Raw genomic sequence first — 24,667 nt, forward strand, 5'->3', positions numbered from 1 at the left:
GTCCGTCGATTTAAACAAAAATAAGCCGCACAGTGCTGAGGTATCATTAGTGTGTTCAGCTTGAATCAGCAGGTTAGGGTAGCAGGTCGACCGCCCCAAGATGGCGGCCGTAATTCCTGTGCCGCGACAGTCAATGCGGGGTCTACTCTTATATTATGTCTATGGGGATACCCATAGACATAATATAAGAGTAGACGCGTCATTGGGCGGGTTCTGCCTATGCTGCGATGCGTCAGAGCGTCCGCCATCTTAAATGTGGCAAATCTGCAGTTACTCAGTCACTTAAACAGTATCAGAGGGACTTTAATCTCTGAATATACTTTGTATTCGTAGTATTTTTTTTGTAATATTACAAGTTTATTTTCGTATCCCTTTAGCTTCATTCTCCTGAATTTATTCTCCTAAAGAATAAAAATATTTAAAATAATCTAACCTGGCCCTATTACTCCAGGAGTGAAATAATTCTGCAAACTGTGATTATTCTGGAAATGTTCCCCCTTAATTCTCATAATATGATGTTTTTATCATAACATTATCACTTTTGTGTTTGTTTGTTTATTTTTACTTTATTGACCTAGGACTTTTTTTTCCTCATATTATTATTTTTACCTCTTTAATACTTACCCAAAAAGTCTGTTCCTAAAGGTTCACATGTGACACAGTTTTATGAAATAATGAAGACCACAATGTTTAGATTTAACAAATTGATCATATTCATACACATTCACACACACGCACACACACACACACACACATATATACATATATATATATATATATATATATATATATGTGTGTGTGTGTGTGTGTGTGTGTGTGTGTGTGTGTGTGTGTGTGCGTGCGTGTGTGTATATTTATTGCAGCACAGGAATGAGGCATCTTCTCTGATCCACGTTCACAATAACAGAACTCAACTTTTTTCTGCCACATACAATATGGCGGTGACGTTGACGTGCGAACCTGCGCCCTATGACGCGTCTACGTATATATGTCTGTGGGGATACCTCTTTACTCGGCAACCACTAGCTTGCTTGACGTTGCCATGACAACTTGCCATGAACTTGTGTTGATTAGGCCTCAAAATAATTAAATTAAAATACATGTAATAGTAAAGTAAAATAAAAAAATCTCAAAATAATTTCCCAAAATTTTCTTCAGAAATTTGGAAATTTTGCAAAGTATCTTTAATAATTTTTTTTAAAATCGCCCTCTAGCCACTAGGGGGTGCTGCAGCCATGCGTTAGCATCTCAAAATAACATTTAATTCTGAAGTATAACACATTTTATCAACAAAAACCTAATCTGTTTTATAAAACTAAATATTCTGTGCCAGGCAGGAGTTCTGAAGACTGCTGGAGAGATAGAAAAGCAAAGACTGTAGGCTGTTAAAAATTGAGATTCTTATCCACAGCCGTCTGAAAAAAGAACAGGTGAGGGTTTCCCTTTTACCAATATTTTGTTGTAATTGTTGCTTTAATTTTTTGTCAACCCTTTGAGGCAGTTCAGGCATAAATAGCAGGTGTAATTTCTTTTACATAATATACAGTATAAGGTAAGGCAAGGTAAATTTATATAGCACATTTCAGTATAGTAACGATGTAAAGTGCTTTACATGATTAAAATATAGGAAAATAAAACAGAATAAAAGCAAGCAGAAATAAAATGCAGAAACAAAAACATGGGAAAATAAAAACTAAAAGCAAACAAGTAAGAACGGTTGGAATACAAAGTAAACTAATTATATTTCAGTAATAGAGACAGCTGTACTACAGTGGAATAAAATCACTGGGATTATTACGGACGGCGCACCTGCCATGGTTGGTGAGCAAAGTGGGCTATCAACACTAGCCTGCAAAAAGTCAGCGAAGAGGGAGGCAACGCTATAAAACTCCACTGTATTATTCACCAACAAGTCCTGTGTGCCAAACATCTGAAATATGATCACGTTATGAAACCCGTGATAAAGGCAATTAATTTTATTCGCTCCAGAGCCCTGTACCACCGCCAGTTTCAGCAGCTTCTCCTCAACATCCACGCTGAATATGGAGATGTTGTGTATCACAATGACATAAGATGGCTCAGTCGGGGGTCTGCACTGCAGCGATTCTACTCCCTCAGAAAGGAGATTGGACAGTTCCTGGCCCAAAAGGGACAACCGATCCCAGAAATCTCTAATCCTGCTTGGCTGGCTGATTTTGGATTTCTGGTTGACATAACACGACATCTGAACGCACTGAACACAAGCCTTCAGGGGCAAAATGCAATGATAAGCCAACTACACCTTCATTAAAACGTTTCGGACAAAGCTGCTGCTTTTCCAAAGGCACCTGACACAAATGCCACACATTTCCCATCACTGCAGGAAATTAGGACCAGTTTTCCAGAGAACAATTTTTGTGGCAAATGAGGAGGTATGCAGAAAACATTTCATCTCTGAATGAGGAGTTTCAGCGGCGTTTATTGAAAAAGAGATCACACTTTTCTCCTCCCCTTTTTCCGTGGATCCTGATGACGCTCCAGACCAGCTGCAACTGGAGCTCTTTGAATTGCAATGTGACGCGGAGTGTCAGTCACTACCAACAACTCCCTCTCAGCAACTTTTACCGCCAGCTGGACAAAGACAGGTTCCAAGAGATTCGAACATTTGAGAAATAAATGCTGAGCTTGTTTGGAATCTTTGAGTTCCTTTTTTCGTGATGATCAGGCCAGAGTTTTGTCACATTTCTGCCATCTGATTTGACTGTGTAGTATTTTTCAAAATGTACGGAGATGTGATTCTTTAAAACAAAATAAATACATGTAATAAAAAGTTCAGTCAACTTTCATAAAATTGTTCATTTGTAGTTTAATTTATTTTTATTTTAACCTTTAACTATCCTGGTAATGCAATTGACAACAGATTCTTATTTGCAATATTGTCCTGTCTGCAGACAGCAAAGTGATATAATTACATATTTACACGTTAATTTACAATGGTAATGATTCGAGGAATGTCCGGCCAAATGGTCGGCCCTCATACATTTTCATCTGAACAAATCTGGCCCTCTGCAAAAAGTTTTGGCACCCCTGCTTTAGACTCAATCAGTACAAAAACAATGAGGATCCAGAAATGGACCATAAGACCCCAAAGCCAGGAAGAAGAGGTTCAGTGAATGTGGTGTTGAAGGTGTGGAGGTGGATCAGTGAGTCAGAGGAGACTCTGTAGAAGGACAGAATACCAGCAGGACAGTCCACATACACTGCTACTCTGTTGGAGACGGAGGAGGAGGAGATAGATATTTCTTTGTCATTGTGACGGACATAGTAACCAAGACGATCAGAGCATTTCAGACTCCAGGACTTGTTATTACATCCAAACCAACAGTCTCTCCAGTCTCCTCTCCTCCTTATTCTTCTGTAACTCACTGATATATCAACTTTTCCTCTCCACTCGACCTCCCAGTAACAGCGACCAGTCAGACCAGTTCTACACAGCAGCTGAGGAAGATCAAATCTGTCTGGATGATCAGGATATGACTGAAGCTCCTCCACTAGTGTCACCTTCCTGTTGTCTTCAGACAGTTTGAGGTTTCTGTTCACTGTGTTTGTGTCGATTGTGAGTTGACAGGAATCTGATGGAGAGAACAAAGACAATCCAGCTGCAGTTATTGATCATTTATTGACACTTTGATGATGACTCTTGAATGAGTGATGGACAGTTTGAAGATGGTTGAATGTGAGCTGCTTTGTTGTCATGAATCAAATGAAAAACACACTTACACCTCCATGGACCTGGTGTCAACCATCGGACTCCAGCAGGCTCCACCCTGAAAGGAGGAGGGGGGTCAGACCATCAGTCTCTTTCAGCAGCAAACATGGACATTACATGTCTCTCAGACACATATTGTCCTCCACTAAGAAAGCAGACAGGCCAAGAAGAAAGCTTTAAGTTCTTCTCCTGTTCAGCTCTACACGTTCCTGTCAGAGACTTCAGCTCCTCATGAGAAGAACAACTAAAGCCCGGAACAGACTGTCACAAACATCCGGACATCTCCTCCCTGAACAAAGGTCTTCAGCATCAAGGTGACTCTTAGCTTCATCTATGGAAAGGTCTTCTCTAAAGGGGGCGGAGCCTGGATTGGAGGTCCAAGTAGGAGCTTCCAGGAACAAACCTTGGGAACCTTTGGAGTAGCACATGTCTCTGAGATTACTGCTTTAATCAGTGGATTCATTGATAGAAGACATGATAACTAAAATATCTGAGAGCTGCAGCTCCATTTTCTAGAGATCTGCTGGAACATCAGTTAGAAGTGAATAATTTCATCATTTCAGATCCAATCTGTTCCATAGAAACAACTGAATTATTGAGCTGAACTGGTTCTGAAGGTCTGGATGGTAAAAACCTCCATTGTTTTGTGTCTCATTAGTTTTCAGAAAGAGTTGAATTGTTGCTGCATGAATGAAATCCATCATGACTTGGATCATGAATGATGGAGATACGCTCTGGCTTCATATTGAGCAGAGCTCAGGTACCGTACCCCTGCACATCCTGCCGGTTCTAGACTATCAGTTTAAGGAGACAACAGAAGGGACAAGCAGAACACTTCAACTATGGACCAAGATCCAGAAAACGTTGAAACATCAACCTCCATCTCTCCCTGTTATCTACTGAATACATGAAGTCCTTTGCTCCAAATAACCTTGATATTAGTTTAAAATGGGCAGAATATAAACTTCATTACAATCATCAACTATTCGGTAACAGCCAGTTTAAAACATTTAAAGGACTTAAAAGTGAAGATAAACTGCCAACACTGATCATTTTAGATGCTCTCAGCTCAGATCCTCCCTGATGTCACATCAGGAGTAAAATCAGAGCTCCAGCTCCCATTGAGAAGCTCTGATTGATGTCCATGTAGGAAGAGCAGCAAAGAAATATCTTAGATCTTCTACAGGATTTTTGGGTCCATGAAGCAGCAGAACTCTGGAGCAATTCAGCAGAGATGGGAGGAAGAACCGGGCCCAGGTTGTTCTGAGGAGGACTGGGAGACAATCTGCACTAAAGCTCATCTGACTACAAATTCAGACACATGGAGGGAGTTTAAGTGGAGAATAATGATGAGGTTCTTCAGAAGTTCAGGAATTACAGCAAAGATGGACCCAAATAACCCAGTTTATGCTGGAGAACCTGCAGAACCCACATAGCAGATCACAGCCATGAGTTCTGGTTCTGACCAAGCTGGATGTGTTCTGGTTGTAGCCCTTTAATCCTCACAAATGAAGTGAGTGGGCTCTGGTTCTATCTGATTGATGATGATTCTATCAATCTCTTCAATGTTTCCTTCAAAGTATTATCTGGGATCTCTGCACAGTATCAGGTTTTAGCTCTAAACACTAAACACTGGAATAATGAGGCACAGACTAAATCACCACTTGACACAAGGTAGAAAGCAGGGCTGTCCAACCTACAGCCCGCGGGCCAACTGTGGTCCTTGGTCCACTTCTTATTGGCCCGCAGGAAATTCTGAAAATATAACTGAATATGGCCGCACAAGAAGCTGTAGCTGAACTCTGCTGCACTTCTCAGTTTCAACACTAGATAGAGCCACAGAAACAAAATTAAGCAAAGAAAAACTTTTACTGCGAGTCACCAGAGATGGCAGCACTGAAGAAACACAAAATATCAAGTGAGTGAAGAAGATTCCAAAGATGGTGGGAAAATGAGTATTTCTTCAAATAAATCAACAGAAAGTGTGTCTGTTTGATTTGTAATGAAGATGTTGCTGTGATGAAAGAGTATAATGTCCGTCGGCACTATGAGACCAAACATCAGAGCTACACATCGTACACCGGTGCCCAACCAACACAGAAAGTCAAGCTAATGGCAGCTAGCCTGCAAGCTCAACAGCAGGGTTTTTTTTTATTCTAACAAAAAACAGGAAAACACCACAACAGCAAGTTATGAAGTCAGTAAACTTATTGCCCAGCACAGCAAGTTATGAAGTCACTTAACTTATTGCCCAGCACAGCAAACCGTTTTCAGACTGTGATTTCATAAAGTAGAGCCTCATCAAAGTCACAGAAATAATTTGGCCAGAAAAGTGGCGGATTTCAACAATGTGAGCGTATCCAGAAATACAGGTGTGTGGAGAATCCAGGACTTATCCGCTAACTCCAAACTTCAGCTAAGAGACGAGGCTTGTGCTTCTGGTTTTTACTCCATAGCAGTGATGAGAGCACAGATGACACAGACACCGAGCTACTGTTCATTTATTTGAGGGGAGTAGATGATAATTTTAGCTGTAGGGAGGAGCTGCTTGATATGATGTGTTATGCCAGAAGCTGTTCGAATATGCTTTTTATTATTATTAATTATAATTTGGTATTATCATTTAAATAAGTAATTCAACTCAATTTAGCTATAACAAAATATAGTTCAAATGGTGGTGATACCAAAGCTGGACGCTTGTAATGATTTGTACTATTAATGAAGTTATTAATTAGCTGTTCTGAACTCAGATGTGCTTGAACAGATGATCTGATCGGATTTTAACCGAAAAGGTTTATCCGGCAGACTATGAGAACCCCAATATAACTGCAATTAGAGTTTAAATCCTTATTCCTTATCACCTATCCAATGATAATGTCTCTGTATTAATATCAGACTCTAAAGGAGGTTAGCTCTGAATTCTGAATAACCAAACAACTCTGAATTGAAATGACACAAAACAATTTCTATTCCGCAGTTGTTGTTTTATTGAACCAAAAGCAATTCCCTGTTACAGTAATTCCCTGATTCAACAACCTTGTAATTCTACTCGCTACTAAACTAAACTTTTAAAATAAAAGTCAAAAATGGATTAAAATGAGAGTTAGCAGATCTTAGTTCAACTCACAGTTGTTTACCCTCACATTCAAGACGTCAGCATTTGACGTCACAGCATTGAGAGGCAGGAACCCGCTTCGGAAATCCTGACGGACGCCGCAAGGCTCTGACAACGCTAGGTATACTTAGCTAGGCGACACTCTCCCAAGATGGCGACTATGATGACATATGGTCTACCAATGGCGTTCCGTTCCGGACGCGACGTCACCATCTCATGAGCAACGCCCCTTGCCGCTAAGGTAGGACAAACAGGTTGAGAGCGCACTTAGCAACCAGCCATTACAAGAGCAACAGATACAACGATATGACCGACTTTTCAGCTGTTAAACTATCGCAAGAGGATGTACAGGCGCCCAGTTTACTGGTAGAACTGTGGAACAACAAACCATGCCGTTCCTTTGGGCTCGCCCGTCATGGCCGGAGCTCCATCCATTGTTGCTCCACAGAGCTTGTCCCATTTAAGCTCCATCTTTTCAGCTGCCTCTGACACAGCTTCAAAAATAGCTTTTCCTGTCGCTGTGCCTTTTAGGATCATCTGTAATGCCAGTTCAGACGTGACGACTTGCAATAATTCGGGACATGATGGACTGCATTTCCCATGATGCAAAGTGGTCAAAATGGCCACCAACTCCCATCATGCAACGCGGCCCAAAATGGCCAGCCACCATAGCAACGAGATAACATTACTATGGAAAGGGATAAAACTCGGTCGCACACAAAGATCTTTCTTCTTCTTGGCATTCAGCCAGACAGGGAAGACACCCACGCAGCTGCTCCACTCCGTGGATCCCCTTCCCCCCCATGCCAGGTGCTCGGGTTTCTCGCTGGACCGAAATTTGTCGAAGTAAACTTATCCCTGTATTTAATGACAGGAGGTCGACTAAAAAGGTGCCTTTTTGAATTCCCTCGGATCAAACTGAGAGCCGTCATCTCCAGGTGATCGAATGAGGACTACGCTTTTGCTGGGCCGAGCAAAGCGTCTGGAAGCCCGGACAGAGAGATGGAGGGACTTTCTCATCACGCCCAGCTGCCGCACGCACCTGCGTTCGTCAAGAACTCCAGGATACTCGCGGGCCCGAAGCTGGGACTTCACTCCTGAAACAACGTCAGAGTAAAGAAAGATTCCCCTTTTTTATTTCTCTCTTCACTTTATGGTGATAAAGCTTTGCCGGGGCTGGTGTAAGGGACTTAGTTTAATTAATGCTTTTTTCTATCTTTGCTTTCTTATCAGTTCAATCTCTTTGTTCGAGTTCAGTTTGCGGTCTCGTTTAAACTGCTCAGCCAGCTGCTCCCTCTCTGGCTGAGCTACCACCCCATTAGCGTAAGCGTGGTGACATCACTAGGACCTCCCCTCACGTATCACGCAAATTGGTAGATCATGCGTCATCATAGTCGCCAACTTGGGAGAATGTCGCCTAGCTAAGTATACCTAGCGTGGTCAGAGCCTTGCGGCGTCCGTCAGGATTCCCGAAGCGGGTTTCTGCCTCTCAATGCTACGACGTCAAATGCCGACGTCTTGAATGTGAGGTTAAATAACTGTGAGTTGAACAAAATTTGCTAACTCTCATTTTAATCAATTTTTGACTTTTATTTCCACATATATTTTGCATGTTTAGTTTAGTAGCGAGTAGAATTCCAAGGTTGTTGAATCAGAGAATTACTGTAACAGGGAATTGCTTTTGGTTCAATAAAACAACAACTGCGGAATAGAAATTGTTTTGTGTTCAATCCAATTCAAAGTTGCATGGTTATTCAGAATTCAGAGCTAACCTCCTTTGTGTCAGGATTTTGTCGAGGATGAACCCGGACACAGCACGCACACACAGAGTAGGATTTAAGAGAGTTTATTGCAGGTGGATGGTGGTGACATGAGGAACCAGAGTTGTTACCAGACGGAGGTGAATGATGCAGGAGCTGACTGGCAGGTACAGAGTCCACGAGACAGAGAGGAGCTGGGCTGCTGCAGGACCAGGGACGAGACCAGGACGAAGACGGAGAAACTGAAGCCAGCAGCGCAGCCACATAAAACCAAAACTTGACGGACCGGGAACCAAGACGGGGAAACAGGTGCAGACAGACACGAAGGAGAGCAACAAAACACTACGAGCCAGCGACGAGGAGACAACTGAGGTGAGTTTATAAAGGGAGCCTGACAGGTGACGGGAATGAAGACTAATTAGATTTAGCTCCACAAATGTGATAAAATAAAAACTGAATAAAGTTACGACCAAAATGATTCTTAACTCTAGCTGATCTAGATTTAAAGAGATTTTCATTCAACCAAGAAGTAGGAAGGAAATAGCTTTCAAAATATAACGATGTATAAGGAGTTAAGGATCTATTTTATTTACATTTTATTAAAATGGCATGTTGAAAATTATTTGTACACTTTTTAATAATGAATGTTAAAAGTTTTACTGATTTTAAAGCACTGGAACCCATTTAATTAGTGCTGAGCAGCTTCTTGCATCTTTCTAATGTTATTCTGACATTTGTCTTTGGAGCTCAGATTCCTGCAGGCTGGAAGTCCTCTTACCATCTCCATCATTTCCACCTCAGTGTCTGTTCTAACATCAAGTTTCTTAGTTCATTTTTACACTGCCAGAATATGGATCCTCTACTCCATTTGTAATGATTATTTCTAAAATTAATGTCTGGCTCACTATGGTGGTGATCACAGGGTGGGCTCTGGTTAATTGCCTGGATGACCCCAGATCCAATGACCAGGCCAAGTGATGCTTTCTGCTTTCTTTAATAAGCAGATTTAGGTCTCTGTATGTGTGTGGTCCTACAAACTATAATAAACTAATAAAAACACAAATTATAATCTGATGTTATCACAACCTCTCATATTAGTAGATCACACTAATCATTACAGCCACATGCTGTCTAGTAAACCTAACAGGCCTTTATTTGGAGCCCAAACTAGATCTGAGAACAAATGAAAACTGTTTTATCTTCTTCCAGTCTTGTGCTTCAATCACTTATAATGTGGAAATCAAGCAAACAAGGCAACTAAACATGATCAGAATCACCAACTGAAGGGAAAAGGTTAGCCTTGTTAGCCATTTATGCTGTCAGCTAAAATGAGCTGACAGAAAAGATCCAGAACAATAAACCTACTTAACAAATTATTCTGATGGGACAATAAACAAAACTCAGCAGTCTTAAGGACGCACACTGTCAGGAAACCACATAGACTGCTTCTAAAACTCAGCTTGTAAAGATCCTCACTGCTTCCAGAAACACCATTTTACATCCTTCTAACATGACTCAAAACGCCCCCTGGTGGTGAGCCTGGAAACCGCACCAAAGTCATGCCTTCTGAGCGTCACTCGTCTATAGCAGCTAGTGTTATTTCCAGATCCTCAGATTATGATTATTGATCTTTGTATTTTTAAATCTTTCCGACATATCTGGTCTGGATGCACCTGCATAACTTTCCCATGTGAAACAAGTTCTCATGCTTACAGATTTACTGTGTTTCCACATCCAAGCACGCAGACAGGAGTTGAGTTAGATAGGAACTGGATCGTACCAGTGGCTGCAGATGGCTGCAATGGTTGATCAGTCTGAATAATCATTGTCATAAAGTACCTCTATACATTTATTCCTCCATACCTGAGAGCTTCCAGTCTCCAGCGTGGATCCTTCAGTCCAGCCGACAGCAGCTTCACTCCTGAGTCTCCTGGATGATTGTAGCTCAGGTCCAACTCTTTCAGATAGGAGGGGTTGGAGCTCAGAGCAGAGATCATTGAAGCACAGCCTTCCTCTGAGACCAGACAGCCTGACAAGCTGCAGACATACAATTCAACACATGATGTTAACATGAGAAAGTAGTTCTCAAGAAGTTGCTGCTCAGCTGGTTTTAATAAATATAAACTAGAAATCAAGCTGTATTTTGTTCTGTAGATAATACAAAGTAATATCTGACACATTTAAACAGATGAATCCTGACTAGAGCTCCACTGAGATGGAAACTCTGCAAATTGATACAAACTCTGCAGAAGGTTATGGCTTCAAACTAGACCTAAAATACCAAAAGATAAACTGGTGATCCCAGTAGAACCATTTATTCTGGTGTTTAAATCGCTTTAATCTCATTGATGGAGTCAAGAATTGAAGCTGAGATAAAGAATAAAGCAGTGGTTTGGATCAGTGGCGTTAGCAACGTATGGTGAGCACATATTTCACACTTGCAGCATAAGCAGAATGTCTTTGAGAAATCCCCCATCTGAGGTCAGATCCAGTCTTTCAGTGCACTCCCTTTCTTCTAAACTTTATTAAACTTTTTCCCATATTTTCCCCACTTACTGCATGCCGTTCATCTGCTCTGTGAGCAGAGAACCCTATTGTTTTTCGTGTGTTTTTAAATTATTTATTATTAGGGTTCCAAGCCCGCAGCGCAGGCGAACGGCTATGCCGTTCGTCTGCTCTGTGAGCAGAGAACCCTATTGTTTTTCTAGTGTTTTTAAATTATTTATTATTACGGGTAATTATTATTCTCCGCTAAAACGCGTTGTGGAGCCCACGCGGATTTGTAACGAACCTATTGAATCAGGTATCCAAGTACAGAATGTGCACCGCTACTCAAACCCAGAAATTCAGACCCCTCAACAACTAGGGGGCGCTATAACAATGGACAATGCGTTTACGCCTGTAACCACCAAACTACTGGTCCTACACTCAAAAACTTGATGTAACTTTGTTTATTGGATGATTCTGCAAAATAAAGTGAATTGGCACACCCTTCAATTTCCAGCTAGTTTTCGCGCTACATGGCTACAAAGGTTAAACCTTTCTTGTTAACCTCCTCCTACATTTTTTGTGCAATCCGCGCAAAACTTTATATATAAGCGTGTCATGGACAAATAAAAAAAGTTATCGCGGCGGATTTTTGAATTTTGACTTTTTCGAAAAGTAACGCTAAAATAAGTGATTGTTAGCTAGCTAGCTCTAAATGTAATTGCTGATTATTGTAAAACCATAACAGATTTTGACATGTCCTTCATAACCCATTGTCCAAATAAGATTTTGCACATGTGACCCACATTTGAGGATCGTCCATCACTAGGGGGCGCTGTGATGTCAAGAAATCTACTACGCAAGAATGGCTGATCGGATTTTTACAAAACCTTCTTCATTCCCTTCCAGACATTGCCCTTAACTAAAGTATTAAATATGGTATTTATTGAAACAAGTGGGCGGGGCCTATTTCCAAAAGTGTGGAAAACAACTTGAAAACTTCAAAAATTCACCTAAAATCACTTGTGTGGTGTAACAAGCTCAGATTTTCAGGATGTATTCCTTGAATAAGGTGCAACAATTCTCTCACTGCATGTATTCCAGTGTTTGAAAGTTTGTAAAATGGAGAAATCAATGTATTTTCCACAAATATTGGTCAATCCCAATAAAAATGGCCTCTATCTGTAAAGCACAGCCAGAATAACCATGTCTTTCAGTTTGGTAAAAATCCAGGCGATTTTGACCAATTTACAAGATTATAAAAATGAATGATACAAGATTATAAAGTTTAATATTTTTTTTCTCTAAATCCATTTTTTTAATGACCATCAAAAAAATCGTGTGGTTAGATAAAATACTCTTGGACATTCATGAATATTTTCAGAATTTTAGAGCAAACCGTTGAATTTTAACAAATTTATGAAGTTTGTGATCAGTTTACAGCTCTCATCATCGAGAGCTCTGCCATCCAGAACTGTGAACAGGGCGGCCATTATGCCCATATTTGGGCACATCACCGGAAGTGACGTCACATCTTGTGTTTTTTCTAAGCGGAGCAGAGACTTGAAATGGGAGGATAGCTTTTAGAGTTTTGAAAAGAACACATAATTTAAAAAATTTAATTGAATATAAAAAAGATCAAGCAGAAGCAAGGAAAGTTATTTAGAAGGCAAAGAAGACAAAATGGAGAGATTTTTGTGATTCAATAGGCAGAACAACTTCTATAGCTGAGGTATGGGGAATGATTAAGAAAATGAAGGGAAATAGATCAGAGAGAACATATCCAGTTCTAAAACATGAAGAAGGAACAGCATTAACAAATGAATAAAAAGTAGAAGTAATGGCAAGAACATTTGCAAAGATCCATAGTTCAGATATGGATCAGACTTATTCGAAAAGTAACGCTATAATATAATATGGATAGATAGATAGATAGACTTAGAGAGAATTAGAAAACTTTATTTGTCAGTTTGTATGCACAGAGTGCATACAGAACGAAATTCCGTTGCATACAGCTTGTAAATTGCAGTAAAATAAATTACAGTATAAGGTGCAGCAGTGATTTGAAGTAAACAATTGAAATGCAAACAAATCAGGAGAAGTCACAGTGTACAGGTGTGTATTTTTAAAAAACATTTGTATATGCAGAATTGATTGTGCAGAGGGCAATTTGTGCAAGAATACAGCTTGTAAATTACAGTCAATTTAAATTACAATATAAGGTGCAGCAGTGATTTAAAAGTAAACAATTGAAGTGTAAACAATGCATGAGAAAGTCACAGTGTACAGGTAAGTATTTTTAAAACCATTTGTATGTACTGAATTGATTGTGCAAAGGGCATTTGTGCGAGAATGCATTTAGAAACTGAGAGTTCGACAGCATTTGTAATGCTAGTTGGAGATGCAATGATGCAAAATGAGCAAATATGCGAATGTTGTGCAAAGGTTATGGGTTATAGTTATAGATAGCAGTGACATGCATTCAAGGGAGGCAATCATGGAAAGATAGAAAATATAGAATAATGATAACAATATATATTGTGATTCACGCAGTCATTTGTAATAATAATTGTTTTTTTAATCTAATTTCCTTATTTTTTTATCATATTCTCTTTAAAATCAAAGACTTTTGGCTATTTTTAACGTAAATCCTTAGTGGTGCTTGATAGTGAAGCGCCACCAAGCCAGCGATCTTGGCCTCCCCTGGGATTGCGCAATCCCATGTTAACTGCGCTGACTTCCATTCCGTGAATGCATCTTCCTGTCTCTAGATCATAAATTCAATTGTTCAAACAATGATGAACTGATTTTCCACAATTTAATATATGTGGATTACGAATTGTGTTTTGGTCATTAAACTATGTGTTTTCGTGTGCTGCTGGGCGATCATAAATGCCAAAGAGCTGGTTGTAGGTGAGGCCGGCAGTTCCTTGGCCTCTAGGCAGGGGGCGCTCAAGGGGCACCGCTCTGATCCCCAAATAGTAGAGTCAAAGCAAGTTATGGATGTGTTATTAGCGAGTTTTGCTAAACAAGTAAAGCACTAAAAAGACTCTAAACATAGAGCTGGAACAGGACTGATGAAGGAAGGCTTTCCTCCCTGGCAGTGAGCTCCACCTAGACTGAGAAACTTTTAAAACTGAAGAAGATAAAAAGAACTTTTACCGGAAAGTGACCGATATTTTTGTTCAGAAAGAGCGCAGCTGCACTTAATTTCTAAGTAGAGGTAAGACAGCGATAATTATTCATGTTTTGTTTTTGTAATGAAATGTGCGTAATGTAGGTTAGTTAGAAATACATCATAACTCATAAACTGCTACCAATCAAATGACAAATAATTTAGTTTTTTTTTTTTTTTTTTAACAAATAATCAATATTTTTTCCATGTCTCTTGGTTAATTGATTTGGCTCAACCAGTCTCCTTCAGCACTTTGCAACGAGTCTACTCTGTAGAATGTATATATTTGTAAATCTGACTGATGATGTCAGTGCTTCGCCAGCTATGAACCCTACCGCACGTCACTGATAGATAGATATATCTATCAACATCTGCATACCTTGATTCAAATGAAACGATTTTAGTCTTATTTAACACTACAAGCTACAAGGATAATAAGAGAATATCTTGGTTGAACTTAGAATAAAAAGGTATAAGTTACGGGAAACATGTAATTCATATATTATGAGTTGTCATGAAAAGGAGTAATAGCATTAATGGTTTAAAGGGTCACTGTAAATGAAGAACATTCATTTTATATATATATATATATATATATATATATATATATATATATATATATATATATATATATATATATATATATATATATATATGGGGAACAGTTCATGGTGGGGGTTTGAGGGTCTCTGTTGATGCTATGGGCTGCGGACATGCAGCGCTGGGATGAGATGTGAGGAAAGAGGAGCCCCTATGATCCCTTCTGCTGTCCCCACCACTCTCCTCATTTTCCACCAGTCGGAGGTGCTGCTGCCTCCACACCACACAGAGAGACAGCTGGTCAGAATGCTCTCTATGGTACTTCTGTAGAAGGTTGTGAGAATGTGTGGGGACAGGTGGGCTCTCCTCATCCTCTGCAGGAAGTACAAGCGCTTCTGTGCCCTCTTCACCAGTGACGTGGTGTTCACAGACCAGGTGAGGTTGACCGTGATGTGCACCCCCAGGAACTTGGTGCTGCTAACCACCTCCATAGCTGAACTGTTGATGAGTTTGTGTCATCTGCGAACTTCATGATGTGATTGGGGGTGAACCTGGGGGTGCAGTCGTGTGTCATCAGAGTAAACAAGAGGGGGCTGCGGACGCAGCCCTAAGGGGAGCCCGTGCTGAGGGTGATGACATCAGAGGTGGTCTGTCAGACCCGGACTGACAGTGGTCAGGAGGTGAGGAAGTGTTGAGGGGTGTGCTGAAGCCCAGATGTTCCAGTTTTTCCACCAGATGCTGTGGGATTGAATGCTGAAGTCCAGGAACATGCTCAAAGGGGGCGGTGCGTGGGCTTGGAACCCGTTAATAACTGCTTGCAGTTCTAGTTGGTTGTTGGTTTTTCTTCAATCCCACCGTAATGTTTAGTAGTTTCTGCCAAAAGCTGCAGTATTTTGATTTAATCCGTCTGGATGCAGTATTTGCAAGCCATACTCTGATGGGATGGAAAGAAACCTGTCTGTGATTGGCTGGTGTGGTGGACAGTTTTTTAAGTCACGAGCGCACAGAGTCAAGCGAGCGTACAGCTGGTGTTGAGCGTGGAAGGATCAGGTTGAGAGTGCAAGCAGACACGGAACCGAGTGCGAGGATAGTGGGTTGAGAAGAGTTAGCAGATTTGAGCGCGTACGCGAGCGTGTTTCTTAATTGTAAGAAAAATAATATAATGACTTAATGCTTTTTAATGACCCGTGGAGATAAAAAAGACAGGTGCTACACCTGTCTTTTTTATCTCCCTCCACTCCCCCAGTGTTAATCTTTCTTCAACAGATTCAAGGGCAGCGCCTGGGGACTCCGTATAAAGCGGGGTCTGAGGCAGTTTGGAGGAACGCACCTAACGGCTGGCAACGCAAGGCCTCAGTCAATCGTTCCCCCAAAATGTTTGTTTAAGTGTATGTGATGGACGGTTGTACTGGAACTGAATTTTCGATTGCAATGCAAATTGCAGTTGACAAATAAAATTGATTGATTGATTGAAACCCTGTGAATAAACTCTGTTGGGCGCGATGACCAGGAAACTGGGACATGGAGAGGACAAACTATCTACCACTCATGTTCTGCTTTATTTTGGGAAACAGGGAGATGATTAAAGGGTTTCTCTCTGAAAGAAAGTCAAGCCCAAACAAGCAACTTCACCATTAAAAACACTGGGTCCTGGTTATGGGAGTAGCTTTTTTCCTGTTGCCATCAGACTGCTGAACTGTTGAACAATAAACTGGACTCTGCATCTGATTTGCATCATTATTTTGCACTACCAACTTTTTATAATCCATTTAAATAGTACACAACTGAACGTTTACTGCATCTTTGCAACATATTATTTTGCATTGCACTGAACTTTTCATATTGATGCCTTTTTGCACCATTATTTTTGCACCATAAACATGGAAGAACATTATTCTGCACACGCTAAGAAAAACAGTTTTTCTCCTGCATTGTTAAATTCTTATCACAGCTGCACTTTATATTGTAATGTTATTTTATTCCAACTGTAATCTCATTACACTGTCGTAAGCTGTATGCAATGAAATTTTGTTTTGTATACACTCTGTACATACAAAATGACAATAAAGTTAGTCTAAGTCTAATGAGATCTGGGGCTGTTTAGAAAACATCCAGGGCTTCAGACCATTTTGGTAGAACAACACCTTTTTCTTTTATCTCACTTTTTCTGCTTCCAGCTCTGCTTTGATAGCTCTGCTTCATCTTTCTCTGTTCTGATCTCTCCTGCTGCTCAATCAGCACACTGCATTCTGGGATCTTTATGTGCTGAGACCGAATAATCCATTTTAGTAAATGGAAAGGGAAACAGAAGTTGATGATGTATTATGTTACATTTTTGTTACTTTTGTGATTGTAAATCTTAATTATTTTATTCAAAACACACATAACTAATTCAGGGATAATGTTAAATGGCTGGATAACCAGTGGGTCCCATTAGTGGTGGGGGCCCAGGTGGTTGTTTTCAGCTTCTCTGCATTGAGGTAACGTATAGTTGCCTGTAGATGAATAATATAACAGAATCAGAATGTTTATTATTGTTATTGTACATCATATTCCACACATGTACAACAAGATTAAAGCCAGCTCCAATCAGCTTCAATATCAAAGTGTCAGATAATCAAAAATATATACAATTTACAGTAGTGTTATGTACATTGCAGGTATATGTTGCTGTATAGATTGTTAAATATGTGTGTAAATATTTCACATTGTAGGATAGAAACTTGAAGTATTGTACAGTGTCAAAATTGAATCATGAATAATCTCAATAAACTTATATTTCCATCATGTTTAGCAGGTAATGGACAGAAATCTGGTTGCAACAGGATGGAGAACTTTGTACCTGAGAGTTTCCAGTCTGCAGTTTGGACTCTCCAGTCCAGCAGAGAGAAGCTTCACTCCTGAATCCTGCAGGTTGTTGTTACTCAGGTCCAGTTCTCTGAGACTGGAGGACTGGGAGCTGAGAACTGAGGACAGAGCTTCACAGCTTCTCTCTGAGAGGTTACAGCCACTAAGTCTGAGGAGACAGGGAGAAAAATCTGCTATTAAACAATTCATCAGAAATATTGTTGATTTCTTTACAGTCACCAATGTTCTCCTTGGAAAGATTGATGGATCTGTCTGATTTTACACGTCTTTATGTTGCCTTTTATTGTGAACTGGTTCATTATGAATAAATTACCTTTAGGTGTAATTTAGGATGCTGAGATGGAGAAAAAGTGAGGAGGATCAGAGAAACTGTGTGAATAAAAACAACAACTTGCTTTTCAAGCATTTGCTGCCAAATGTTAAAAAACAAAAATGTTTGTGGCAGGGCCGTCACCAGCTGCCATGGCTGATGATGATGGTGGCAGTGACATCAGGTCTCTCAGTGGCAGCAACATGTAGCAGAACCTGCGCTAAGCTGGGCTGCTTTCAGAACACATCATAATGTTTAACTCCTAAAAAAGTATGAAACCTAATGTAACTGATGTTTGCCTTTAATATTAATGGCTTGATATTATTTTTCATTATTTTCAGCTGGTCTATTCTGGGTCTCTGAATTTTATTGATGATGAGGTTCATGGATAGTTAAAATTAACGTGCCGTCTTTCCAGAGAGAGAAGGAGCTGTGTCTGCAGGCAGTGAACATTTTAGTTTCATCCTTTGTTTTAACTGCAGGTACGAGTTGGGCTAAAAACCTTTTATTTTGTTGTTTATATTATATAGTTAAAAAGTGTGGCAATGTTGAAAGATCCTAGCTGTTAGAAACCATTTAATATAATGTGTTTAAATTCTAAATTGAATTCTAATGATCAGATCAATGGCTTTAAAGAACCAAAACTTCACTGCTGCCGCCCCAAACCATCAGGAACTCAGACTCATTACAGAACTAAAAATCCCACTTATTTAAACTTGCTTTTCCGTAGTATGATTTTCGTATATTTCTGTGTTTTTAAAAATTGTTTTGTAAGGCGTGTTTGAGTGTCCAAAAAGCACTATATAAGTTTAATATATTATCCATCCATCCATTTTCCAAACCACTTAATCCCTCATGGGGTCGTGGGGTTGCTGGTGTCTGTCTCCAGCGTTCAATGGGAGAGAGGTGCAGTTCACCCTGGACAGGTCGCCAGTCTGTCGCAGGGCAACACAGAGACAAACAACCATTCACACACACAATCACACCTAAGAAGAAACTTTTTTCTTTTTTTATGTGTTTGCGGCTCTAGTGGCACGCGTTTTATTGACAGTGAGCTGACAGGAAGAGGGGGGAAGACAGGCGGCAAAGCGCCACGGGTCGGAGTCGATCCCTTGCCGACAGCGTCGAGGACTAAAGGCCTCCTAACATGGTTCGCGCTAACCGCTCCGCTACGGCGCGCCCCGGAAAACAAAACTTGCCAAATCCGGTCGGGAGAAGGGCGAAAACATGGTTTCCACCAACAAAAGCATTCAGAGCTGTTCTCTGATGTTCTTTTAATGAAACAATATTAGATAGATTGGACAACACGGAAGAGATAGCAGCATCAATGTTAACGCTTGCTTCCTCGATGCGAGCCGCCATTGTTGTCTGTCTCACGGTCGCTTCTCCACTACGTCACATCTATGAAACTACAGCCCTGCGTCCTGATTGGTTGGACAATAAAATGGGTTCAAGAAATCACTCTCTATGGAAGAGCTCCCAGATGGGTGTGAGTGGAGCTAGGCGGAGCGAAATCCATCTGGCGAGAGTCAGGTTATGTCTGAATATCACCAGTACATTCCACACTCAGCTAGCTTAGCTTCAGCACAAATATATCAGTGAGACATTTTTTTATATTCTTTACACAAAATACTTTCAAAACATATTCAAGTTCTTTCTGAGCAAAGTAATTCTCACAAAGACGAATGTTTTCTAAGGAGGAATCGTGTAGAACACATTTAACTTCAACGTGAACAGTTTTTTCTAACTTACTTTATGGAACATTGATTTTCCCGGAAAAAATACATCAAAGATAGTTTTAAGGGAGGAGCACTATGGAAGAAAAATGTCAGGCAGCTAATAGACAGCCATTTGAGTTTTCCATGTAATCGGACTGGGCCAAACAACTGGGCCGATCACAAATAGAAGAAGCGGCCGGTGGCCGACTTCTTCTTCCGGATCAAGCCAAGAGCCTTGGCAGACAGGGGTGCTGCACTAGTTGTGATTGGCTCAACTACTTCATCCAGTCCGCTTAGATGAAAAACTCTAATGGAGGTCTATTAGTAGCTACCTGACGTTTTGTAATCATATCTATTAAATAAGAAAAAGTCTAATTTCACCCTATTGAGTGAGTTGACGGTTTTCTGTGCCAAAATTCTGGCGGGTCACTTCCTGTCTTGCGAGCATGCTGAAAACCACTCATGCAACTACTTGGTCTCAAATTACTCGTAAATATGACTTCAAAGAAGACTGGGATCGTTTGCACGTTAGAGGTTGTCATAATATTGGGTGTAAAAGGTTAATGCAGGAGTGTTTTAATCATTGGTGTACAAGAGCTGCGGATGCGATGCGAGGTGCCCTACTTCCTTTAGCCGAAGAACGAGAAATCCCTCCGCCTGTGGTTAAAAGCTTCAAGTCTGAAGAAACCACCGAAGCGACCGTATTTTTTTAAATTTTGTAGACAAAAGACCGACTGAAGACCAACGATGCCAGAAAAGTGGCTGGGCTACGAAGTTGCATTAAAAGCTCCAAGGTGATAAAGAGGAGAGCAGACAGGTAAGCTAACGTTAGCCTACTTTAACTCTCTCTGTCTCTCTCCGAGGTCAGTCGTGTCTTTTCTCTCTCTGCCGCTTTTACCCCCCCCCCCTCCTGCTTTGCTTTGCTATGTCTTGTCTTCTGAGCACTTTCTTCATATCAACCGAACTCTGAAAAACATGGATCTGGTAAGCTGGTCTCTCAATACTATTGATACATTTTTTTCGACGGGTAGGCAACGGAAGGGGGACCCGTCCGGTCCTGATTTGACTTATTTTGTGAGATACACCCAAAATTCCTGGAGGAAAACGGTGTGTCTTTCGACCTTGTCATTCCTGGATGTTTGAAATTTTCACATTGGATTAAGGATACTGGGATCTCTACTTATTGGTTTTTGTGGATTTTTGAAGTATCGGCAAATACAGCAGATGTCGGAGCCATTTGGCCTTGATCAGGCTGCCGGCTGCATGACGCGCTCACTCTGGCTGTGAACGGACAAACCTGGCAGGTGAATGGGGGCGAAGCCGAAAAGCTGCCTGTGTTGGAACGCAGACTGACTTTGGTGGTTAAACTCAAGGGGAGATGGGATAAAATCTGGGAGTGAAGCACGAAAAAGCCCAATAATTTGGATTTATGTGGAGCCAGCAAAAGACTTAAAAGCTGACAGGAAAGGCAGTGCAGCTTGTCTCATAACAAATAACATATTTGGATTCCCTCCTTATCTCAACTCCTGGATTGTTATGGCGGAGAGTGCCCAGAAAAGCCCATGGCTACCCCCGTCCCCCGCTGACACCTGAGGATGCTTCTCTGAACTGTGGGCCGGCTGATAACATCAAGGACAATGGCCTCTGGAGAGTGTTCACGGAGATATAACACTTTCGCCCATACACACACACATAACTGATACTCATAAAACTGATGAATTACGCACACGCGACAGGTCTCAAATGTTTACCTTCTGCATATATGTTGTCTTGTGTTTATTTGTGCTTTTCGTTCTATGAGGGTTTTTTGTGTCGGTTGTTTGTCTCTTTATAGGTGGGAGCATAAATAGGCAAACATCTGTCTCTTTTTTTTTCTCCCCCTCTCTTTCCCCCATGTTGTTGCTCTTTCTTCGAGAGTTCAAGGGCAGTGCCTTGTGAACTCCGTGCAGGCGGGGTTCGGGGCTTTTTGGAGGAATGCGGCCTTGACGGGTGCGCTATTTAGCAGCGGCTGGCTGGCTGCGTTCCTTGGCAACACAAGGCCTCAGTCAATCTTTCCCCCCAAAATGTTTTGTATGTTTATGTGATGGACGGTTGTACTGGAACTGACTTTTCGATTGTAATGCAAATTGTAATTGACAATAAAATTTGATTGATTCATTGATTGATTGATTGTGTCCATTTTGATAAAACATATGATTTCATATGCTTTCACATGAAGACAACCGTCATTTAGCTTTGTTCTTCCTGTGAATTATTATCTGGATATATTTGCAACCCCGCAAATTGGTATGGAATTCCGTTTGTAAAGTTAGACAATGAAAGATTTACATCAAAACATATTTAGCCTGTCATAAGAGATAAAAGGCAGGGTTCATTTTTCATTTTTGTTATTCATAAATCTTTAAACTAGTCAGTTCCAAATAAAATATTTAATGAACAAGTTAAATGTTTAGCTCCAAAGTTAACGTTTAGTATATAAACTAAATGTTTACTTTGGACTTAAATATTTAATTTGAAAACTAAATTTGCAGTTTGGTTTGCAGCATAGTACTTAGTTTACAAACTAAACATTTAGCTGTGTAATTAAATAGAGTTTGGAACTGTGACATTTACAAATGTATAACATGGTGGAAATCTGACTTTAAAGATGAAAACCCAATTTTTTCCTATTATGACAGTAAAGAACCCAAAATATTGCTGTTATATCTTGACTGTTTAACCTTACAAATGGCATCCCAGATACTAACTCAGGGTGTTTATAAAAACTGATAGGAATATGTGATATGAATATTTGAATGAGTAATGATCCAGGTGTTGTTCTATTAGCTTGGTGTTAACGTGGTTTAAAGTAGTATTGATATGTTTAATGCTGTCTGCTAAACTGATTGTGGTCTTGTGTTTGACAGATGACAGCCACTGTGATGCAGAGGCTGACCAGACCGCTCCGTAATCAGAGTCACCTATGAATAAAAATGCTGACACTACAGGCACTGATGATCACTCCTAGGAGAAAAGAAGAAGAAGAATAAAAAATAATGTATGTGGCAGGGAAGGGGCTGGCTCCTGGAGTATCTTTGTCCTGGCGATGAAGTGACGGCATACAGAGGCTCTACCATCAAAGATCTGCTTGAGAGGCGATTTAACCTTGTTCTACCAGCATTCACCCATAAAAGGAGGATGGTTTTCTAATGAGGGTCTAACTGCCACAAGAAGGATTGCAAATGTCCACATACATGTGGAAAGAGTTATCAGGAGGCTCAACGTTTTCACAATAATCTCCCAGACTGTAACCATCAACTTGGTATATAAAAATGGACAAAATCTTTCGAATCTGTGCAGCCCCTGTGAGCATGCAGGGGGAATCATCCACGAAGATGCTGTCTGAGCGGAGAAGCCAAAAAAGATCCCGATTAGTTATATTCTGGGTGCGATTTACCTGGGGGGGGGGTATTTACCCCCCCCCCCCTCCCCCCCTGCTTGTGACGTCCCCCCCTCTGGTCATTCATGTTTTATCCCTGGGGGGGATACATTCCTCCCCCCCCTCTGGTCTGAATTTAAAAATGTATATAAATTAGGGTTGTCAGTTTTAACGCGTAAGACATTTTTATTTATTTTTTGTCGCCGTTAATCGTGCGTCAAAACACACACACCATTCCCTAATGTTTTGCCCCGCCGCGGTCTCCGGACTGAGGTTTCTTTTACCCTCGGCGCTTTCCGTAGTTTCAAGAGCACTAGAGACTGTAGCAAAACAGACCCATGCTCACTGTTGCACAGGCTGTTCATTTCATGCGACTTATGGCTTGTTTTTTTCTAAAGGCGCTTGTAAATTTTGTAAGTCACGGGTTGCGTTTTTTTGGGCACGTTTCTGAAAATGAAATCGCTTATTTGGGCTCTAAAATAAGTGATGAAACAGAGGTTATTAAGAGACCTGCCTGCATTAGACACTTTGTATCCAGCTGAAATATCCCTCCACCATAGGAGCCAACGGTAGTGAAGGCAGAGAGAGCAACTCTGCACTATTTTCTGCAGTTTACGGTGCAATAATATGGGCTGAGGATTGTCTCAAAAATATTTGAATAAATATAAAAGGATATATATACATATACATACATTTATAAATATCCAAGTACAAAATACAAATATAAAAATCTGACATACAAATAAATAAACAAAATATAAATATAAAAATGTGACATATAAATAAACAAATTTATATAACACAAATTTATATATAATTATTTGTGTCCTGACTCAGAAGAACCTCACTTAGATAGGAAAAACATTTATAGGTTTAATTTATTTATTAATTTTATATGCTGCAATTTATTCCAGCAAGTATATATATATAGTTAATAAAGCAACACACGTCAGTCAGATAAACACAAAACAAATAAATCAGAACCAGCGGTACTACGCACACTACATGACCGACAGAAGTGTCCTAAAGACGGTCTAACATCTGCCCTGTTTGCGGCTTCCCTCGGAGGTCTCTTTGCTCCGCTCAACGTCGGACTTTTTATTAAAATTACGCACTAACTCTGTAAACAGGCCACATAGGGAAGCTTAAAAGTATAATGTTCTCACCTCAGCCGATCTGAAAACGTACTTTTGAAGAACAACAGCAGCAGACAAGGGAATTTTTAACTTACCGCTGTGAGCTCTATTTGCGCTGTCTCGAATCAAGCTGCGGCCGCGGTGCATTCTGGGCAAGCGGGCTGAGGCTGATGACGTGTCACGAGCACATGAGACTATAGACATAATATAAGAGTAGACCTCACATTGACTGCCGCGGCGCAGGAATTACGGCCGCCATCTTGGGGCGGTCGACCTGCTACCCTAACCTGCTGATTCAAGCTGAACACACTAATCATACCTCAGCACTGTGCGGCTTATTTTTGTTTAAATCGACGGACTATTGACGTCTGGGCTCGAGGGATAACTTTTCA

General features: G+C 40.6%; 1 long non-coding RNA gene across 2 annotated transcripts in view; it reads right to left on the reverse strand.

Moving 5' to 3' along the window:
• Positions 1–3,752: 3,752 nt before the first annotated feature.
• The window catches only part of LOC118558221, a 30,339-nt gene continuing 9,424 nt past the window's right edge, over positions 3,753–24,667 (reverse strand). Inside the window, exons 1-3 of one of the 2 annotated variants that reach the window (XR_004928234.1) lie at positions 17,668–17,720; positions 10,487–10,660; positions 3,753–3,806 (exon numbers count right to left, since the gene is read on the reverse strand). This is a non-coding gene — a long non-coding RNA (uncharacterized LOC118558221). Of the gene's footprint in view, positions 3,807–10,486; positions 10,661–17,667; positions 17,721–24,667 lie in introns of those variants that run through there. The other variant, XR_004928235.1, reaches the window with a different exon arrangement.

The sequence above is a fragment of the Fundulus heteroclitus genome, unplaced genomic scaffold (assembly GCF_011125445.2).
Source record: "Fundulus heteroclitus isolate FHET01 unplaced genomic scaffold, MU-UCD_Fhet_4.1 scaffold_111, whole genome shotgun sequence".
Lineage (NCBI taxonomy): Eukaryota > Metazoa > Chordata > Actinopteri > Cyprinodontiformes > Fundulidae > Fundulus > Fundulus heteroclitus.